At 38.1% G+C, this 19,739-nt stretch overlaps 1 long non-coding RNA gene across 5 annotated transcripts in view; it reads right to left on the reverse strand.

Moving 5' to 3' along the window:
* Nucleotides 1-19,400, reverse strand: part of LOC102981668 (uncharacterized) — a 126,758-nt gene extending 107,358 nt beyond the window's left edge. For 4 of the 5 annotated variants that reach the window (XR_008617571.1, XR_008617568.1, XR_008617570.1 and 1 more), the window contains exons 1-2: nucleotides 4,007-4,116; nucleotides 3,795-3,923 (exon numbers count right to left, since the gene is read on the reverse strand). This is a non-coding gene — a long non-coding RNA (uncharacterized lncRNA). Of the gene's footprint in view, nucleotides 1-3,794; nucleotides 3,924-4,006; nucleotides 4,117-13,365; nucleotides 13,467-15,683; nucleotides 15,734-17,225; nucleotides 17,492-19,300 lie in introns of those variants that run through there. The other variant, XR_008617569.1, reaches the window with a different exon arrangement.
* Nucleotides 19,401-19,739: the final 339 nt, after the last annotated feature.

The raw sequence follows: 19,739 nt of genomic DNA on the forward strand, positions 1-19,739 counted from the left end.
CACGAACCCGCGTCCCCTGCATCGGCAGGCGGACTCTCAACCACTGCGCCACCAGGGAAGCCCTCTATTCTTAATTATGGGTGTTTTACTCCCCAAGCATCCAGGTTCACACAACAGGGGATGGTGGACATGCCAGACGCTTGAGTGGGACACACTGCCTGCTTACTTCAGGTGTCCATCCAGCCAAAGAGAGTTCCCATGGTGTCCCTGCAGGTCCTCAGCAATGAATAAAACCAGAGGCAGCTCCCTTTGGGGACACAGCAATTTTTCTAGCATTATCTCATTTAATCCTCAAAACACATCTATGAGGCAGGTCACAGTATCATACCAATTCTACAGATGAATAAATGGAGAATAAAAGGAGTAAGATAACTTGTCAAAGGCCACACAGTAAGTCAGGTGAATCAGATCTATCTGATTTCAAAATCCATGTCCTGAAGTATTTTGAGAGGATGATGAACTTTCAAAAGCTCCTCACTAGAATATGAGCTCTTGAAGGAGATGAGTGGGGTCTTACTAATCTTTACAATCTTTATCACTCCCCAAATCACAGTGCCTAACACACTGGTACCCTGTCAACTCATTCATTCATTCATTCATCAGCAGATCTTTACTGAGCCCTGCTGAGTGTCAGCACAGTATTGGTCCCTGGTGATAGAGAGCATGGCAAGGTGCACAGGAGTGAGCTGACTTTCCCCAGCACTGAAAAGACAGAATAATCATGTTCCTGGGCTGACCTGATAGGGGAGGGCATACATGGATAAATAAGAGGACACACAACCTCCCACTGGGAGATGTCATGGGGTTGGACCCTGAGAAACACTGGGAAGAAGTTTGACTCAGCTCTAGACAATGGAGCTCAAGGTGGACCTTAGATTTCTAGTTAAGGGTAACCAGTTTCTAACACCCAGCTTGGCTGTAGGACCTGCAACTTTGCTTAGTGGAGCATGGAATAGACTCTACCTTTTGGCCAGTGGGTTTGAGAACACAGACTGCTTGTGTGCCAATCCTGGCTCTGATGCTTAGTAGCTTTGTGACCTTGAACAAGTTGTAAGATGGGATAATAAGAGAATCATTCTTGTAATATTGTGAGGATTAAATGAGTCAATATGTTTAAACACTTAAGAGTGTATCTGTGTTAGCAAATATCAAAGCAAGCATCACAACCTGGCACCGGTGTCGCATCACACGCTGCAGGATGCCCCTGCCTTCAAACTGCGTCCTTCAAGTCGCCACACCACATTCATCAGACTCATGTACAGCCATGAAAAATGGTTGAAAGTTACCACCTTCGAGACTGTACTCAGCAGATGCAATTATTCCCCCTGCTCCCTTGCTGACTATACCACAGGTTAAGAGCGGCTTCAGAAAAGAGGAAGATGTATCCCAAACCAGGACTAAGATGAAAACAGCGAGGTCCACAGAGCTCAAAACTGAAGAAGGCACTCAGACGGAGGATCATGCAAGTGCCTCTGTCCATGGCTTTAAGAAGAAAAGCTGCAGGGAAAGGATTTCAGCATTTGAATTACGGCTGTGTGTACAGTTTATAGAAGAGTAGTTTATTTTCTAGACAAGTTGCGTTCCTCAAAAGTTTTAAAAATTGAATTATAGCTTAAAAATACTAGGGGAACTTGCTACTTAAGGGAATTAACTTGTGAATGCATTTGTAGAACCAAGGATCCTTTAGAGAATAACTTATTATTAATCAGAAACTGGACTGTCCCATGGTATGTTTGGCTGCACTTTCTTTCTAAAAATTGTCATGTGTTATGCATTTAATATTTGTTTTCCTGATAGCAGAAGAAGTAAATTCATGTAAGGAAATCTTTGTGCCAGAGAAATGCAGCCTTGAGAGAAGTAAAGCATCAAAATGTCTCAAAGGAACTGCCATGGATTTTTCTACATTGTTGTATAGTAGGTACAAAATAAAATCTTTAAAAGGTGCAGCAGAGTTGTGTGAACTCTACAAGAATTATGGTCTTGCTAGGTTTTGGCCACTTGATAACTCTCCTAAAAGAAATATCTTTCATCTTTTTAAAACCCAGTCTTTTTTTTTCTATTTTTTGAATATGCGTTATTGTCAAAATATTCTTTTTCCTTCTTGAGTCCACTCTGTGGTTCTCTTTTTTAACTTCTTGAGTTGAACACTTAGTTCATTAATTTTCTCTTTCTTTTGGATATATGCATTTAAGATTACAGCTTTAGCTGCATCCTGTAAGTTTTGCAATAAGTGTTTTCCTTCTCAAGTTCTAAATATTTTAAACTTTCATTAGATTTCTTCCTTGTTTCATAACACACTATGGGTGTTTTTAAAATTTCCAAGCATGCAGATTCGGGGAGAGAGATAATCTTTTTTTCTAATTATTTTGCTTTGTGGTTGAAGAATGTGGTCTGTGTAATTTCAGTTCTGGTATTTACTGAGTTTTCATTTGTGACCTTCAACAGACTCTGATGTTGTAAATTTCCATGTATCTTTGGAAAAAAATGTATTTCGTAATTGTTTTATGCATGATTCTAAATATATCAATATTTTCATCAGATCAACTTTCATCATTGCTTTGTATATGGGAGTAATATGTTACAAATGCCCATTTAAATTACATATTGGTCAATTTCTCCTTGCAATTCATTCAGTTTTTACTCTATTTATTTTTGAGAATTATTTTCTTAAAAGAATACAGGTTTCTGATTATATATTCCTGGTGAATATTTTCTATGTAATGATACTGTTTTGTTTTTTTGGTTTTTTTGCTAATAATGCTTTTTGTCTTAAGGGTTATTTAATTTAAAGTAATATCATTATATCAGTTATATTTTGATTTATAACTGCATGGTATATCTTTTTCTATCCTTTTATGTTAAAAAAATTCCTTATAAATATCTTAGGTATACCTATTACAAAAAAAAATATTACTGAATTTGTTGTTGTAATTTTTGCTTTTAAAGTCCAATCTAGAGATTCTAGGAAGATAGTAGTGACAGTGACATTGTAGCTTTCCATCTTAGCGAATCCCCACATTAAAGCAAACACAGCAATTAAATAGCAAAACCAAAGATCCATGGACAACATTTACCACAAAACTAGGCAACAAGGTATCTCCCCTAGTATAAGGACATGGGGACAAACCAACAACAGCCATGAGACTCACATGGTATTGGCATCTGTGCAGGAGAAAGTAGAGGGAAGTACACAGGGTTGTGTCAACTGGTGAACAGAACCCCAAAAGAGCCAATAGTTATTTACTGGGGAGCACAGTGGGTCAATTTGAGTACATCAGATGAAACTGAGAATGAATTCTCTCTCTAATACCAAGTGAGTTCAAGGAGCACGAAGTAAGGACTGAAAGGGTTGAAGCAGTTTAATCCTTATGAACTCTCAAAACTTAAATGGATTTTCTTCCAATTAAGGAACCATACTGTGAAGAAACTACTAGAAGTAGAATAAAATTGAGCAATTAGGGAAAAGTAAGATTAAAAAAGAGAAGATTTCCACCCAAGTGGAGAAAGGAAGACAGTCAGGAAATCTTGGGAAGTGGCCATATTTTTAAACATTACATAAAAATAACAGAAAAAGGAGCTTTGTGACATTAGAAAAGCTTTACTAAATCCTGCCTCAATCTAAAAGGTCAGGAAAACTAATTTCACATAAAAATGAGCAACAGAGAAGCATCAAGCTCAAATCCCATATGAAGTTATAATAAGAAATGAGGAAATAGGGAGCATGATAATATTTTTAGAGATGATGAAAGCATCCCAGAAAAGTATGTCCACAAACAGACCAAAATGCAACTTACTGTTTAAAAATTAGTTATGACATCCTACAGGATACCAGGATACCTGTACTGGACACAATTTAGAAGAAGAGAGCTTGCACTTAGCATCAGACAGGCATCATGCTGCAGTGATACTTGTTATCATCCTGCCTGTAAAGAAGAGGACATGAGCTGAGGAGTGTAGCAGGTAGCCTATTTTCAATATTAAAGAACTAGTGAAGCCGGATGCAGACCTCAAAATTCACGTCTGTTCTCTCAGTGCCCATCAAGTTTGTGGGGCTTAATGCCTTATAATCAAAACGAATCCACATCACTTATTGACTCCTTTCCAAATTAAAAAGAAAAATGTTTTATGTCAAAAAAAATTTAAAAATTTAAAAATAAAAATTAGTTAAAAGACATTAAGAAAATTACACAGAATATGACAAAATAACATATATCAAAAATTTTAAAGCTGGGAACTTAAATTCTAGAACTCAGAAAAGAATTAGAAATAAAATATCCTTTAAGAAATCAAGACAAAAATAGAAGGATACAGTGTGGAAAAAACACTCAGCTAACGAGCTAAAGGATAGAAGGTGGAAAAGGAATTTTTTTTTATTCAAACAAAAAGTCACAAAAATTATAATCATCCTCATCAGTTCACTAAGTCCCATGTAATTAACTTTTTTCATGTTGATCTTTTGTTAGCACTTTTATGAATTCATCAGTTTTCCATTAGAGATCTGAAAATGCTTATTCATTCAGTTCAGCAGTATAGTCAGTTACCAGAATCCTGTACTTGTCAGAGACTTTTCCATGAATTCCTTGAAGATGAAACCCTTTTATAGGGACATTTTTGCAAAAGCATCAGAGTACACCCAGAACTGTCTGTAAATGACAAAAGACTTAAAAATGACCATGGTTAAAGATTTGATGAAAGTTCATAATAATGAAATTGACAAGGAAATTTAGTTATTTCTGAGATATACATTTTAAAATAACAACTAGAATTGACTTATAACATTATACCAGAACATATAAGATTTTTAGCAATTTCATGTAATGTCTGAAACATTTATATTAATATATTTCCATACAAATAACCCAAAGAAAGTTTAGTATTAGTTTTTTTTTGAATTTTTGAATTTTATTTATTTTTTTATACAGCAGGCTGTTATTAGTCATCAATTTTATACACATCAGTGTAAACAGGTCAATCCCAATCACCCAATACATCACACCACCATCCCCACCCCCTCAACGGCCTTCCCCCCTTGGTGTCCATACATTTGTTCTCTACATCTGTGTCTCAACTTCTGCCCTGCAAACCGGTTCATCTGTACCATTTTTCTAGGTTCCACATACATGTGTTGATATACGATATTTGTTTTTCTCTTTCTGACTTACTTCACTTCTATTCAACATTATATCAGTGTTCCAAGCCAGTACAAAGTGCAAGGGAAAAAATATACTAATTGAAAAGTAAGAAAAAATGTTAATAATTAATGTTAATTCAGATATGATAGTCTAAGAGGTGATATAAGATATTAGAACTAATAAGGATGCAGAAAGTTCTGGATATAAAAATCAATGTTCAAGAAATTTGTGTTTCCATATATCAACAAAAACAATCAGAAGATATAATTTTTTCAAGATACCTTTGAAGATAGCATTGAAACCTATATGATACCTAGGAACAAATATAAGTGAAAATATTCAAGGCTTTAATGTAGAAAAAAATCATACAACTTTGTTCAAAGACCCAAAAAGTGATTGAAATAAAAGGAGAGATATACTATGTTCATGGATGAGAAGATTCAACATCATAAAAATATCATCTCCTCAAATTAATCTATAAATTTGACATAATTTCAATTCAAACCTGACAAAAAGCTGATCCTAAAATTCACATGAGAGATCAAATGGCCAAGCAATTTTGAAAAACAAGATAGTATCCTCACCTTACCAGACATCAAGATTCCTAAGAAAGTTGTAGCAATTAGGATAGTGTGGTTTTGGTAGCAGGACAGACCAAGAGACCAATTGAAAAGGTCAAAGAATCCAGAAACAGAAACATGTAGATGAGCATTTGAACCCTGAGTCATAACTGTTTTAGTTGATTCTGTTCTAGAGTCTGGAATCAAGTATTTTGTCAGGACTCAGATTTCACTATTCTAAGATCTTGAACTGATCGGATCTATTCTCCTGGAATCATAACCTTGTTATACATAAAATAAATTTAAATTTCAGACTGTTCAGTTTCCATATAGGCTTTTTTAAGACTATCCATTAAGGTAGAGTGGAAAAATTTTGGCACAGAAGGCAGATGTTAATTGCAGTGTTGTCTTTTGTCAGTGGCTCATTGTTAGCAACTCCACCTTTCTTTTCTCATTTGAGGATAAAATGCAATAATATTCACAAAAGCACTTCAAAAATTCTCAGGTATCCCTCTGTCTCAGGGCCAAATGTAATAATAATAGCTGTTGGAGGCTTTATCATGATCCACACACTCCAGTGAACATGTTATATGAATTATAGTAGTTAATCCTCGAAACAACCTTATGAAGAAAGTGCAGTTATCATCCTCATTTTATGGCTGGCACATTGAGGGCAGGAGGAATTAAATAATTTACCCAAGATCAAGGCCAGTTAGCTGGGAAGTAATGGAGCTGGGACTTATATCTATGTCTGTTGAACAGCAGCACCTGGTCTCTTAGTTACTCCTCCACAGTCTTTCTGTAAAATATTGCCATCGCCCTGTTTGACACTGAACTGGTACATTTTCAGTCTTAAAATCAGAGTAAAGGGAAAACTGCATAATCTGAATTAATTAAAACCAACCAATCACCTCTCCCCAAAACATCTTTATAGAACTAAGTCAACCTTATTTTCTAACATAATTTTTAGTCTTCTGACAAGAAATGCACAGGTGACTAGCAGGCACTGCTAAAAACCAAACAAAATTTTAAAAGTGTGAGAAACTTGGAGAGGATGCTGTTTCCTGAAACAAGAGTCAACTCCTAATGCCCCGTTTATGGACCAGGTCTTACACTGACACATGAAGAAGCTCTTTTAATTAACTGGTTAGGAATTTAATATCTTCACATATGCAAGGCAAGTCGACTTGCCCAGGCAACCAGATACACCAAGCTTTGTATATTAGTTCTGCTCTTTTGGCTTTTGAATGAACCTTCTAAGTCATGGGCATTAAGGCTGTCTTAAGTAAGTGTTTTTTTTACGCCAGTGCTCTTTGGGAAAATGAGGATATGCTAACCAGTGGCGGAGAGTACAAGGTGACCGAGCAAATTAAAACTTAACAATAATAATATTAAGCGACAAGAGCCCAAATAACAAGATCCAGGAGATTAATTTGCTGAATATCATGTGGTTCTCACTAAATGTGAACAAAGAGATCTTCAGAGCCTCGCCAAAATATGAAGATAGCGATTAGGCAAACTATCCAAACGCATATCTGCTTTTGCATGGCTTTTTCAGAAACCATTTCCAAGAAGTTAAGGTGAGTTTTGCCACCTTACTAGAGTGGTAAATTTGAAGGCATGTCTTTGGTCTTAGTAACACTGCCAAATTCACGTATTTTTTGTATTTGTCTTAGTGGTCCCCTGAACTCTCTTACCTTAACAAAACTGTGGGTAGTTTTCCTAAAAATAGAATATTATTTCTTCTGATATTTGCCTTCAAGAAATTTAAGAATTGCACTTGGGATAAGCATAACACTTTCTTACACAATTTCTTAGCTGTATCATTTACACCTTTAACTTTTTCTTAACCATTTTATTTTAGCTATGTCACCTGGGTCCACAAACTACCTCTATGAGATTACAATCACCTTAAGAGTAAGTGCTATAGTAATTCCTATTTATTTTTAAATTCTCCCATCAAAATTCATAAGTGATTCTTCATGTAAAAGTTCTACAAAGCTTTTCTGTTTGTATTTCTTGTCTTCCATAAAATTTAACATGGATTATTACTCAGAGGAGACAGGCAGTAATTTATTCTTTGAGCGAAATTAAATTTGTTTAATTAAAACTTTTAAAAATTTTACTCTACTTGATATACCATATTTTGTAACTTTAATTTTTCCCCTCACTCAACAAATATGTATTGAGTTTGTACTATGTGCCAGAAACACATTATTACTATATTTCTCTTAAAACAATTTTTTTCACAGAATAAGATCATAGAATTTGACAACCAGTAGGAGCCTTGAGGGTTACTAATTCAACACACTGATTTTAGAGACGACGAAGGAATTTTTCGAGGGTTTGCAAAAGTAGTGTCAGGCCTAAGGAAAATAGCTGGTTGGTGCCTCAGTGGGAAGTAACACCCAGGTCTCTTGACTTTGGCGCCAGGACTTTCCCTTGTCAGAAGTTACTTTTTAAATTTTCTAGTACGTTTATAGATGAGAAATTCATCAGAATGTGCCATTTATTGTACCTGAAAATGGTTACTGGTTGCTGCTTGTCACAGTGACTCTACTGTAATAGAAGAGAAATAAGCCTATATTAAGAATGTTTATAATCACATTCAAGAAACATAAAAGTATTTGTACCCTTTGATTCAATAATTCTACTTTTAAGGATTTATCCTGGGGAAATCATCAGAGATACAAACAAAGATTCAGGTACAAGACTCTACTTCAGGCTTTTTATCAAAAGTCTAACCATAAATTATGTGACACCTCATGGCAGAATATTATACAGTTTCAAAGGATGTGTAGTCATGCAACAAAACTTAGAATAATGTTAAGTTTTAAAAAGGTAAAATTTCACACAGTCTAACTTCAGTTTAGTAAAATGAAATTAGATGTGTGTGATAGTGCATTCTAGTCCGAAGAAAATAGACTTAAACTCATAACTGTGGTTATTTTGGAGTAATAAGATTATCAGTGATCTTAATTTTCTTTTGTTACTTTTTCCGCATATCCAATTTTATAAAACAAATTCGTATGCATGTGTACTAAGGAGAGTGAAAAGAAGTATTGTCATAAAAAGAATACCTCTAGTCAAGGTAGGCCCAGCAGGTGGCCAAACTGAACAGACACCGACAGGGAAAAAAAACAAAGTTGATTTAAGTGAAGCCATAATACCTCTCTATTTTAAACTTTTTAATGATCTCTTCACTTCTGGCTTGCCACAGTTATCATTCCTTTCTGGACTGAACTTGAAGACCCTTGGTAGTCTAGTCACATATTCCTAGCAAGGAGTCCCCTGCCACACAGTCTCAGCCTTACCACCCTAACCTGCATTTGAGATCATAAGATGAACCCCATCGTGCCCCTACATAACTATTTATAATCCCAGGTCATCCCATATAATCCAGACTCTGCTCCCTATATGTCTCTGTACACCCCCTAGTCTGACCCAATCTCTCACACCCCTTCATGGCTCCAAACCCTTCCATTGCAGCCCGGTGGGGAGGCTGCTTGGTCAGCAGCAAAATATTCTACATGGCCAACCTCTTCTTCGAGCGTCTCCTTCACTTTGTCCTTTAACTGAAACCTTTCTTCTGGGGCCATTCCTTGTTAGGGAGGAATGGGAATTTCTCTCCCATCCTCTACCACCTGGCGTGAAGTGGGTTACATGTCCTCTGTGTTTTTCACTTGCAAAACATGTGTTTTTCGCTTGCAAAACATTGTCCTCCCCTTCTCCATAAAAACCAGTTTTTGTGAAGCTCATACCACCAGAACATACCCTATCTTGGAAATATATTTATTTAATGTTCTGCATTGTTAGCTTCAAACCTGAGACTGATGATGCTTCTAAAACATATACCTAGAGTAAACCCACACTTAAAAGGTTCACCTGGCTTTAAGTCACAGACGTGCTGCAGCACTGCAGCTGTAAAATGAATTGTCATTGGTGTCCATTGTAAAATGAACCAAATGTTCTCCGTAGATGATGCTGAAATGGTCAGAAGAGAGAGAGGTTTAATTCAGAGTGCATTGCCTATTTGACTACCGTGTCCTAGAGGGTTAAGGAAGGAAATGAGCCACCATCCAGTTAGGACAAAGGAAAAGTCCTATGGACTGTGGCAGCCGCAGTCCCCAGCACTGTCCAGGCACACAGGAGACCCTCTGTACCTATTTATTAGCTGACTGACTAATGGGTTTTAATGCCATTCCACACATTCCAAACTAGTTTAGCCTATAAATTCCTGTAGCCTGACATTTCCCATTCAACAATCCACAACTTATCATGTTATCTGATCTTTTGATTTGACTGGTTTACTTAAAGACTGGAATTTGTAGGGTCTGACCCATAGAAAAATAGAAAACAAGTGGACTTAAGAGCAAAAAAAAAAAAAAAAATGTTTATTTATAACTCCCAAATTAAAGTCTGAAGCTAAAGCACGCTCTGATCATATGGGGCTTTTGTTTGATTGGATGATTAGTTTCATCTCCTATGGTTTCTCCTGCCCCCTCTTATTTATGCGGCTACCTATGCAAACGGCCCCAAGCAACACTGTCACTCATTCTTTGAAACACTTGTTTTCCTTCAGCAGGTATTTATCTAGTGCCTACTATGTGCTGGGCGCTATGCTAGGTGCTAGACTAGCACAAACAAGACTGATAATGTCCCTGCCCTGTATGCCGTCTACCAAAGTGGCAGGTAAGGGCCTTATATATTTTGATTCTATTTCATTCTATTCTATTCTAATAGACTTAGACTTACATAATAAAATAATAACAAATAATATTTCAGTAGCAATTTTTAATTAACAAAGTATTTTCACAACCAGTATCTTATTTGATGCTCAGAAGAAGCTCCATGGGAGGGCGTAGAGCAAAAGTCCTGAACACTAGATACCCAAAATAGAAGGAGGAAATCCCATGAAACAAAATCCTCAGGACTGATTGTATTTATGTCTGTATCTTTATGTTCTTAGGCAGCTGGCCCAGCCCTGGACTGTCCAGCCGAGGGCTACCATTCAAGAGGACGTGTAGGCACTCTGCTCCCCAATGAGTCAGAGTGGGAGGTTTCTACTAGGTTATCTAGTCTGATCAGCCCCTTATGCAAGACTTTTTTTCTCTTCGGTTAAAGAAGCGACATTTGTATACCTTTGTGGTTTTTAAATTCTGAAGAAATCCAAAGAAATAACTGAAAAACGAAAAAAAAAACACCAAAGCAAGGGAGTGTCAACTTGGTCAAGATAAGCATGTGCAAAAGCAGGGTCTGTAACTTCCATTTCCTCTCTAGATCTGGGGGTGAACAAAAGCAGCCGTCAGATGGAGCCCAGGTTAATCTTGAATGTATCTTGCTTAATTTGACTATTTAAACTTTTTAATTTGTTTTTTTTTTCTCTTCTACATCTTAAAAGAAGAGTAGAGTATTTTTAGATTAAAGAAATACCATATTTTGTGAGCAGGTGGAGAGCTAGAAAATTCCAGTCACACTATCAAACAGCACACCAGGTGTAAAAAGTGGAAAAATAACCTTCTAGGGTATCTGGGGAAAATTCCAAGAAAGGCTAGACAGTGATTATCCTAACCCCTGGCAGCCATTTTGCTTTGCAACTTGACTACGAAGAAAATATGACTATTAAAGAGATATGTGCAGGGCTTCCCTGGCGGCGCAGTGGTTGAGAGTCCGCCTGCCGATGCAGGGAACACGGGTTCGTGCCCCGGTCTGGGAAGATCCCACATGCCGCGGAGTGGCTGGGCCCGTGAGCCATGGTACCGCAAAAAAAAAAAAAAAAAAAAAAAAAAAGAGAGATGTGCTAATGAGGGACACTTTCAAATTGAAATCTAGGAGGAAGCCGACAGAGAACAGAGGAGAAGTCAGGAGTACCTGTTTTCAGCATCACCAGCTTTTTCTCTCATTATTCAACAGCTGCCATGTTCACCTATCCTTCACTAGCTGGTGGAAATCCTGCACAGCCTTCCAGTCTCAGATAAGACATCATCCATTCCAGGAAGGAAGGACATCTGGTTCCAGTCAATTCACCAACACTGTGCCAGCTAGTGAGGAGTCAGTAGCAATGAAAATAGACATTGGCCTCAAATTGCTGAGCATCTCATGGAAACAGAGATGCCACGCATTCAATAAACAACAAATTGATGGAATACCCAGCGTGGGCCAGGCACTATTCTAGCAACCCACATTCACATGGGTAGCTATCAAGGCCCAGTCCTGAGGAACAAAAGACAGTTGTAATATGTGTACCTGTATGAATTTATGCAACCATAAGCACGTAAGCGGTATTGCAGTTATTTATAAAAAGAATTAGAATTATTTCTAAAAATAAAAATAAATAATGTTTCTATAGTAATTTAGAGCTTACAAAGCACTTTCACATCAGGATCTTATTCAATGCTCAAAAAAGCCCCATGGGATAGGAAGGACAGCTAGTTTTAATGACGTTATTTTACAGATGACAAAAGCACAAGGAGTAAACGAGTGGGGTATACTTAGAAACACGTGAACTGAACTAGAAACACTAAATTCAGGAAGGGGTTACCTTTAGAGATCCAGGAAGGGTAAGGAGTAGGATGGGAAAAAGGAACTGAGGTGACTTTAAGTTTATCTGCAACATTCTATTTATGTTATTTAAATAAAATACAAAGCAGAAGGGGCAAAAGGTGAACTTTAATTAATTCTTTCTGATGAATAAACAGTTTTTCCTCTATTAGACTCTGCTTTTCTGCATTTTGAAATATCTTTTCAAAAAAACAAAGAAGGAGAAATATGCAACAAAAAAGGAATAGCCTTTAAGAATACTTATACTCCCCTCTGTTTTCATCACATATTACAAACATCGAATGTGATCACAGAAGTGGAGATTCTAGCCTAGTAGTAGCAACAAGCATGTATAAACTATCCATTCTTTTATTTTCTTTTTCGTTCTTTTCCTTTGCTTTTTTCTTTCTTTTCTTTTCCCCTATACTCAGCAATTAAATTATTCTGTTATTTTATATAACAGTTAGAGCAAGTTGTTTAAATGTCTTCATCCATTCATAGATTCAAGTGTCCTGAAGGCAGGGCCTTTGTCTCAGTCACCTTTGCATATTTCAGGGACTGGCATCACATCTAGTTAACAGGTACATAATAAATGTTTGCTACAGAACACACACACACACACACACACACACACACACACACACACACACACACACACACACACACACGGGACTTAATTCTAAATGGTAGTAGAAGTACCTGTTTCATTTATTTTTTAGTGTCCTGCTCTTTCATTAGGATTCAGTAATTTAAAAAAAGAAGTAATTTTAAAAAGAAACACCACCACTCAGGATCAAGTCACAATGTCTTTTAAGTGTGGCTGCCTGAATTACAAGTCCTCCTGAACTTGTAAGCAAGATTTGGTTGCATTATACTTGGAGAAAAATGAGGACTTGGTATTGATTTTTTTCCGCCTTGATCCAAAGAGAGTGCAGGTGTTTAAGCACTTATGAAATTGATTGACTCCCCTCTAGCAGCCAATTGATAATAAGTTTAAGCTTCAGAGTGAGGTTGTAAAAGGTTTGATTATATTAACAATACTAATAGTCATGGGTTCATAAATCTTAAGAGAAAGGATGCATATGTCACATATAATGCATGAAAAAGTTGTTCTTTTATCATGGATAACTCACTATTGTGCAGAGACCTAGTTGATCAGCTATTCCATTATTTGAATAAGTATCTGATGTCTTGTTTTCTTTCAAGAAGGCAGGTGCAGGATGAAGCAGGAAGCCTGCCAAGAAAGATGATAAATTACCATTTGGTGCTGGCGACCAGAGCTCTACGATTGCAGGGCTGCCAGGAATTAAGAGGGAGAGTAACCAGAAACGAGGAGGGAAATGACTTCTGACTACAACTTTAGAGGTGTTTACTTTTTGTCCTCATTATCTTTGTGGTATTTCAAGGGTCTCTGTTAGTTTTATAACCTGCAAAATGAAGTGTTGTTTTAAAACAACCGTACACAACCTCAAAATATTATATTACACCTGCTGAGGTCAAATATTAAATCATAGTTGAGAGAGAACTGATCAGTGGAAGCAAATAAATGACCTAAGTAGACAAATGACATGGTAAAGCAAAGGTGCAGTGTGGTTGCAGCTTTGTTTGGGAGGGACCTGAACTTTGTAGCATAACTTTGTTTGGGCTGAACTCCCAGGAAGCATTCTGCCCCAAGCCAAACTGAACAGAGGTGTGCTCGGATTGTGTTTCACCCTCCAAAACGCTGAAGAATTAAAAAATAACAATAGTAATGATCATAATCACGGTTTTTTCTGTTCCGTGAACATCTCCTGCTTACAGGTTATCTTTTCTACAATCCAAGTTTATAATTCAGTGTTTAATATTCATGCAATGACAATTGGAATCACCATTGGCCATGGCTGTTAATTTATTAAATTCAACCAGGATTTATTGAGTACCTAAAAAGTCCCTGGCACTCAGCTGGGTGTTACGGATATACAGATAGAAGACCCAGTCCCTCTGAAGTCATGGTCTAGTTGGGGAGAAACAAATCTAGGGCAGTGGTGTGCTCAGCAATATGGTAATGATACAGGGAGTGTAATGGGAGGGCCCCTGGGGAGCCAGGCAGGCTCAGGAAAGGGCTTCCAGGAGTGGTGACATCTGAACTGGGGAAAGGTCTGGGGTGGGAAGTTACTCGAGGCACTGGGGAAAGAATGAGCTAGAGATGTAGAGGTGAGAAACACAGCCCTTTTCAACACTCCAGCTTTCTGAATGAAAGTGTGGATGGCAAGATGTGAAACTAAAGGTTCTCAGGAGAGGCTCTCCACAACGGATTCTGGATTTCAGATTAAGGAGTTTGGAATTTATTCTGAAATTAATGAGATGTCCCTAAAGGACTTTGAGCAGGGGAGTCGTGTGATCCATTAGCATTTGGCAACAAATATTTACAATACAATGTGGTGGGCACTCTGACAGAAACATGATCTAAGTACTACGCGAACACAGAAAAGCAGCTCTTCACTGTGGGTATGGATTGGGGTAAGTCCAAGATGGGTTTTAGAGGATCAGTAGGAGTTCACCATACACAAATGGAATAGATAGCATCTCTACTAGATGAGAGTGGTGGGGGAGAGATTGAGAGAGAGAGAAGGAAAGAAAGAGAAAAAGAAAGAGAAAAGGAGAGAAAGAACAAGAAAAATAAAAGAGAGAAAAAGAAAAAAATTTCAACAGAGTTTTGAAAAACTTGAGAAGCTCAGATTAGATTTTGATTATCAGTTTTCTGTTAATAATCATTTAGCAACATCTAGATCTTACCAATGAAAAGAAATCCAAAACATGTCAGATGATAAATAAAAGGAGTTGTAACCATTTCTCACTTTATCAAAACTAAACTTGTTACCATTCTTCAGTTATGGCAATATCTGAGTGAGATAATTTTGACAGCTTCCCAGAGCAAGGTAGCAAAGAATTATGAAACAGAAGACAAAAACAAGGACCCAGAAATATGATTTGTATTATTTGCTTGGCCAGGGACAAAGCAGTAATTCTGGAAATATTTATGTTGGTTTTTTTTTTCCTCAGCTCTAAACAGCAGGATGGCACCTTATTATGTGTCACAGAAGAGCTATGTAACTTTATGCAAGCCACAGTGGCCTGCCCTGAAAAGCTGGGTGCTGGGTGGGCTCCTCTCCATTTGGGGTTCAGCACCTACACCTGTCATTTGCACTCTAAATTGATAATCAGTTGTTGCCACACTTTAAGTACAACCATAGATTAACGACAACAACCAGACAAATAAGCCACATTGAAATAGTCGTTCTTGGGAAGATACAATGTTTAGATGCAATTTCCCACAGAGGTGAGACCAAATCCACTCTTTACATTTCCCTTGTGTCAGCCCTAGACTGTGGCTTTAAATCAGAGTGAGAACAGAAAAGTGCAACAGAGAGGAAAGAGACCCATCTGCTGGGCAGCTGGGTCTGCCCCTTACCACTTGGGTGACTCCAGCAAGACACTGTCTCTGAGCCTTGGTTTACTCATCTGTAAAATGGAGACAATAATGCCTATTTCAGTGGATTTTTATGAGAGTAAAGGAGATAGAGTAAGTAAAGCACTTAGAACTGTGACTAGTGCTTAGAAAGGGTTAAGTAAACGGAAGCTCTAGTAGAATGACCACGAGGCTGGATTTCTCTGACCACCATGAAGAGAAAGGACACTGGAGGATGTGGGCATTCATGGCCTATGGATCCCCACTCAAATCCTGTGCCTGACACTTATCACCAGGATGTGCATTGCAATGGTCTGATTTGTTTCCACCATGCCAATACCTTCTGATAACTTTCTCAAAATAATTCTTTCAAAATTAAACACAGCACTGAATACTGGCCACGCGGTGCTATACCTGCCACCCTAATGCTGGAGGGCATGTCTTAACAACATAATTTCAGCTCCACCAGCAACTCTGGGTCGTTCTGGGCTCGTCACTTAACTGTCCTGGCACATTCTCCCACCTATGAAGTGAACGGTGTGGACTCTCTAATTTCATGATTGTACCCCTGTTGAACTTATTAATATTCAGGAGGCAGTGTCTAGAGATCTAAGAGGTGAGAATAGGAGGTGGTACGGGAATAGGACGACTCATCTGAGCATGGCTTTAGACAGTGCCGTGGAACAAACACAGGTAAGAAGAGGAACACACTCTTCTGGGACAAAACATTGACCGTGACTGTGTTATATCTAATTTCCGAGCCTCGTAACCGTGTTGACCTTAAAAGAGACAGAGCCAGTCTGCTCAGTTTAACCATGTTTAAACCAAGGAAGGGGATGCCAAGAACACTGGGTGCTTCCTATGTACCGAGCACTGTGCTGAATCATTTCATCCCCACAGCAGCCCACTGGACACACTGAGGCCCAGGAGCAGCGATCTCTCACATTCATAAAGATCACACAGCTCGTCAGCAAAGATCCCAGGCGTCCGCCTCTGACGCCTGTGCAGCCAGCCATTAGGTTGAACTGCCACTCGTGAGAAACTGTTCTGAAAACTTGATCTCATTTAATGCATTTTCAATCAAAAGCACCCTTATATTCTAACGCACTGCCTCTGACACCTGATACGGAGACTGCATGCAGTGGGGTTCATTTTCCTACAGCAAATCAACTCATAGGAAATAGTGTAAGGTCAAGACTAGATAGAACTGCAGACCTTGAATCACTGAAAGTCTCTTTCTCTAAAGAGAATTTAGAGACCCGTGAGTCTGAACTCCTCCTTATACACAGGAGAAAAGAAAAGCCCAGGGAGGTAAGTCACATAGTTCCCCGGACACAGCTAATGAGAGGCCACAGTGAGAAGGGCAGTGCAGGCCTCCTGACCAGCTTAGCGTGGGACCTGCCTTCTCTGTCTCTTGACTGTCACCCAAGCGTGCCTTCTCCTTAAGTACTTTTCCAGGCTCTCTGCTTCCAATAAATCACAAGTTCATCATATGCACACGTAAAGTCCCGTTTGCTCATTTGTTCCAGTTTATTTTTACGCTACCTGCGTGTTCCCAGCAGACACGTAGCAGAGGAATATTTTTAACACCGGCTGTTTTGCTCCACCTCCAACACCTGATGATGTTTAGCTGTTAGGACATTAGTCATTCCTTCTGTGCTGGTGTGACTCAGTCTCTGACCGTCTGGGAGCTGGAATTCATGTTTCCAGCTTAGATCCACCAGCGACCCATTGGTTGACCACTGGGACGCCTTGCCCAGGTTCAGTTTGATAAGAGAAAGAGTATGACTCTCCTCTTCCACTTAGGGTCACTAAGGTGTAAAAAAAAAGGTAATAACAGAAGAATAAGAATGTGTTTTGTGTATAAAATATACTATCTAACTAAAACTATAAATATTTAATGGACATCAATGATTGCTTTTAATAGTTTAAAAATAAACACAGCATTACGTATTGGGCGTACTCTACTGTAATGGAGAGTGTGCCACTCTGCTAGAGGACACACCCTAACTGTCATTTTAACTCCATCACCAACCCTGCAATCTTGAGCACATCATTTAACTCTCCTGGCATATTTTCTCTATGAAATGAAAAGTCTGGATTCCTTAATACCTAATGTCATGACTAAAAATCTGTCTAGTTTATTAATATACAGGATGCTGTGTCTAAAGGTCTAAGACTAAGAATAAGGAGGTGGTATGGGAATAGGATAATTAAATTACTTTAAGGAACCAGAAATTAGGGAAAAGAAGAAGAAAGAAAATGAGGAGGAGGAGGGGGGAGGAGGAAGAGGAGGAGGGGAGGGGGAAGGGGAAGGGGAAGAGAAGCCCTTGTGTCTTACATGATAATTTCATGGGTCTGAAGCAGCATTAGTATATCTGCAGTTTCAGACTAACACACTTGCAGAATTCCTCCGGACACTGGCTCTTTGAACTAGGAAAGTTAAAGTCTGGAAAGCAGAGAGAAATGATATTTTTTATACCCTCATGGTGAGTATTCAATATGCTATCCAGGGTCAAGAAAAATCCTCCCAAGGGCATACCTGTGTTCCCCTCCCCTGCCTGCTTTCCCAGTTCAACTCTCCTTTTCAGACTCAGGATAAGATATTCCTCACAGCTGAGTCAGGGCCGGAAAACACTCTATGTGCTTTATCATGTATCCCATTATTTAATGCTCACAAGGACCCCAGGAGGTAGGTACTGTTAGTAGTCCTATTTTATAGGAACATAATTTGAGACACAGGGATATTAAGTAATATACCCACGGCCACACAGCTGTCAAACAGCAGAGCAGGATTCTAGCTTAGAGTAGTTGCAATGTCTGTGCTGTTAAGCACATACTCGACTGTCTCCAATGAGATGCTCTTGTGTCCTTTACCTATGAGATAGTTAATCTCGGGTTCATTTAGACTGAGTCTTACCTTTAAACTGAGGACAAAAAAATCCTACCTCCCTGGGTTGTAGTGAGTATTAAATTTGTTTAATACCTGGTATATATGAAGGGCTCAATATTTTTTTTCTCTTTCCCCTAAGATGCTCAAGTTAGGGCTCTCCATTTCTCAGCTTACAGAGCTATCATTCTTCTTGTGTGCCATTTGCTACCCTTTCTCATTGTGGCTGATTTGGAACCTGATTTTTCATATATTCGTTTTTCTGGGCATAGAAAAAGATGTCTGTTTTCCTGGTGTGTGTGTGTGTGTGTGTGTGTGTGTGTGTGTGTGTGTGTGTGTGCAAGAGCTTGTTTCAAACCATATTTTCATTTGGATGGAGTAAATGAATCCTTCTCAAGGTTTAGCATTTGCTGTCTGAAAAAACAGAATTAGAGCCTTTTCAAATCTGATAAACGGAAGTTTCCAGCTGCTATTCTTTCGATCTAGCCAAACACTTTATGCTCAGTTTGAAATTGGTCTCCTTTAGTTTCCAAGCTCCTAATTGATACACCAAGATTGAACTCTCTTTCCTCCTGATATCTTAACTGCTCGGTTCTAAATTAACTGCTCCATTCCATTTAGCATATTTTAGAGTTTTCTTTCATGAGAAAAGAGATGATCTCTGGAGAAAAGATAATCACTTTTTTCCCATCTGTAGTTTATTTTTTTAAATTTAAAGTAAATGCCTTACCTAAGTTCATTTGGATTTCAATCCTTAAATTCCAACTCTATATTTTTATCAGCATCTTCTTCATTTCCATTTTCCTGTGGCTGATAATCCAAAAAGAAGAAACTTGTTTCTATGGTTATTTCATCCAGAAGCTTCAGGAATAATTATTGTATTGGAAAGTTTGACAAAAAAGAAAGAAAACAAGTTAACAGAATTAGAAAAGAAGACATATCTTTTAAACTATACAAGAGTATCATGAATAACCATATACCAATAATTTTGAAACCTATATTAAACACATTAAGTTTTTTGGAAAATAATGTAAAGAGCCAATACTGATGCAAGAAGAAAAAGAAAACTAATGCACCAACATATTAAAGATATTGAAATTATATGCCTAAGATCCTTTCCCTCCCCTACAAAACAGCCCTAAGCTCAGATAGTTTTATGCCAAACTTCA

Source organism: Physeter macrocephalus, chromosome 6 (assembly GCF_002837175.3).
Source record: "Physeter macrocephalus isolate SW-GA chromosome 6, ASM283717v5, whole genome shotgun sequence".
Classification (NCBI taxonomy): domain Eukaryota; kingdom Metazoa; phylum Chordata; class Mammalia; order Artiodactyla; family Physeteridae; genus Physeter; species Physeter macrocephalus.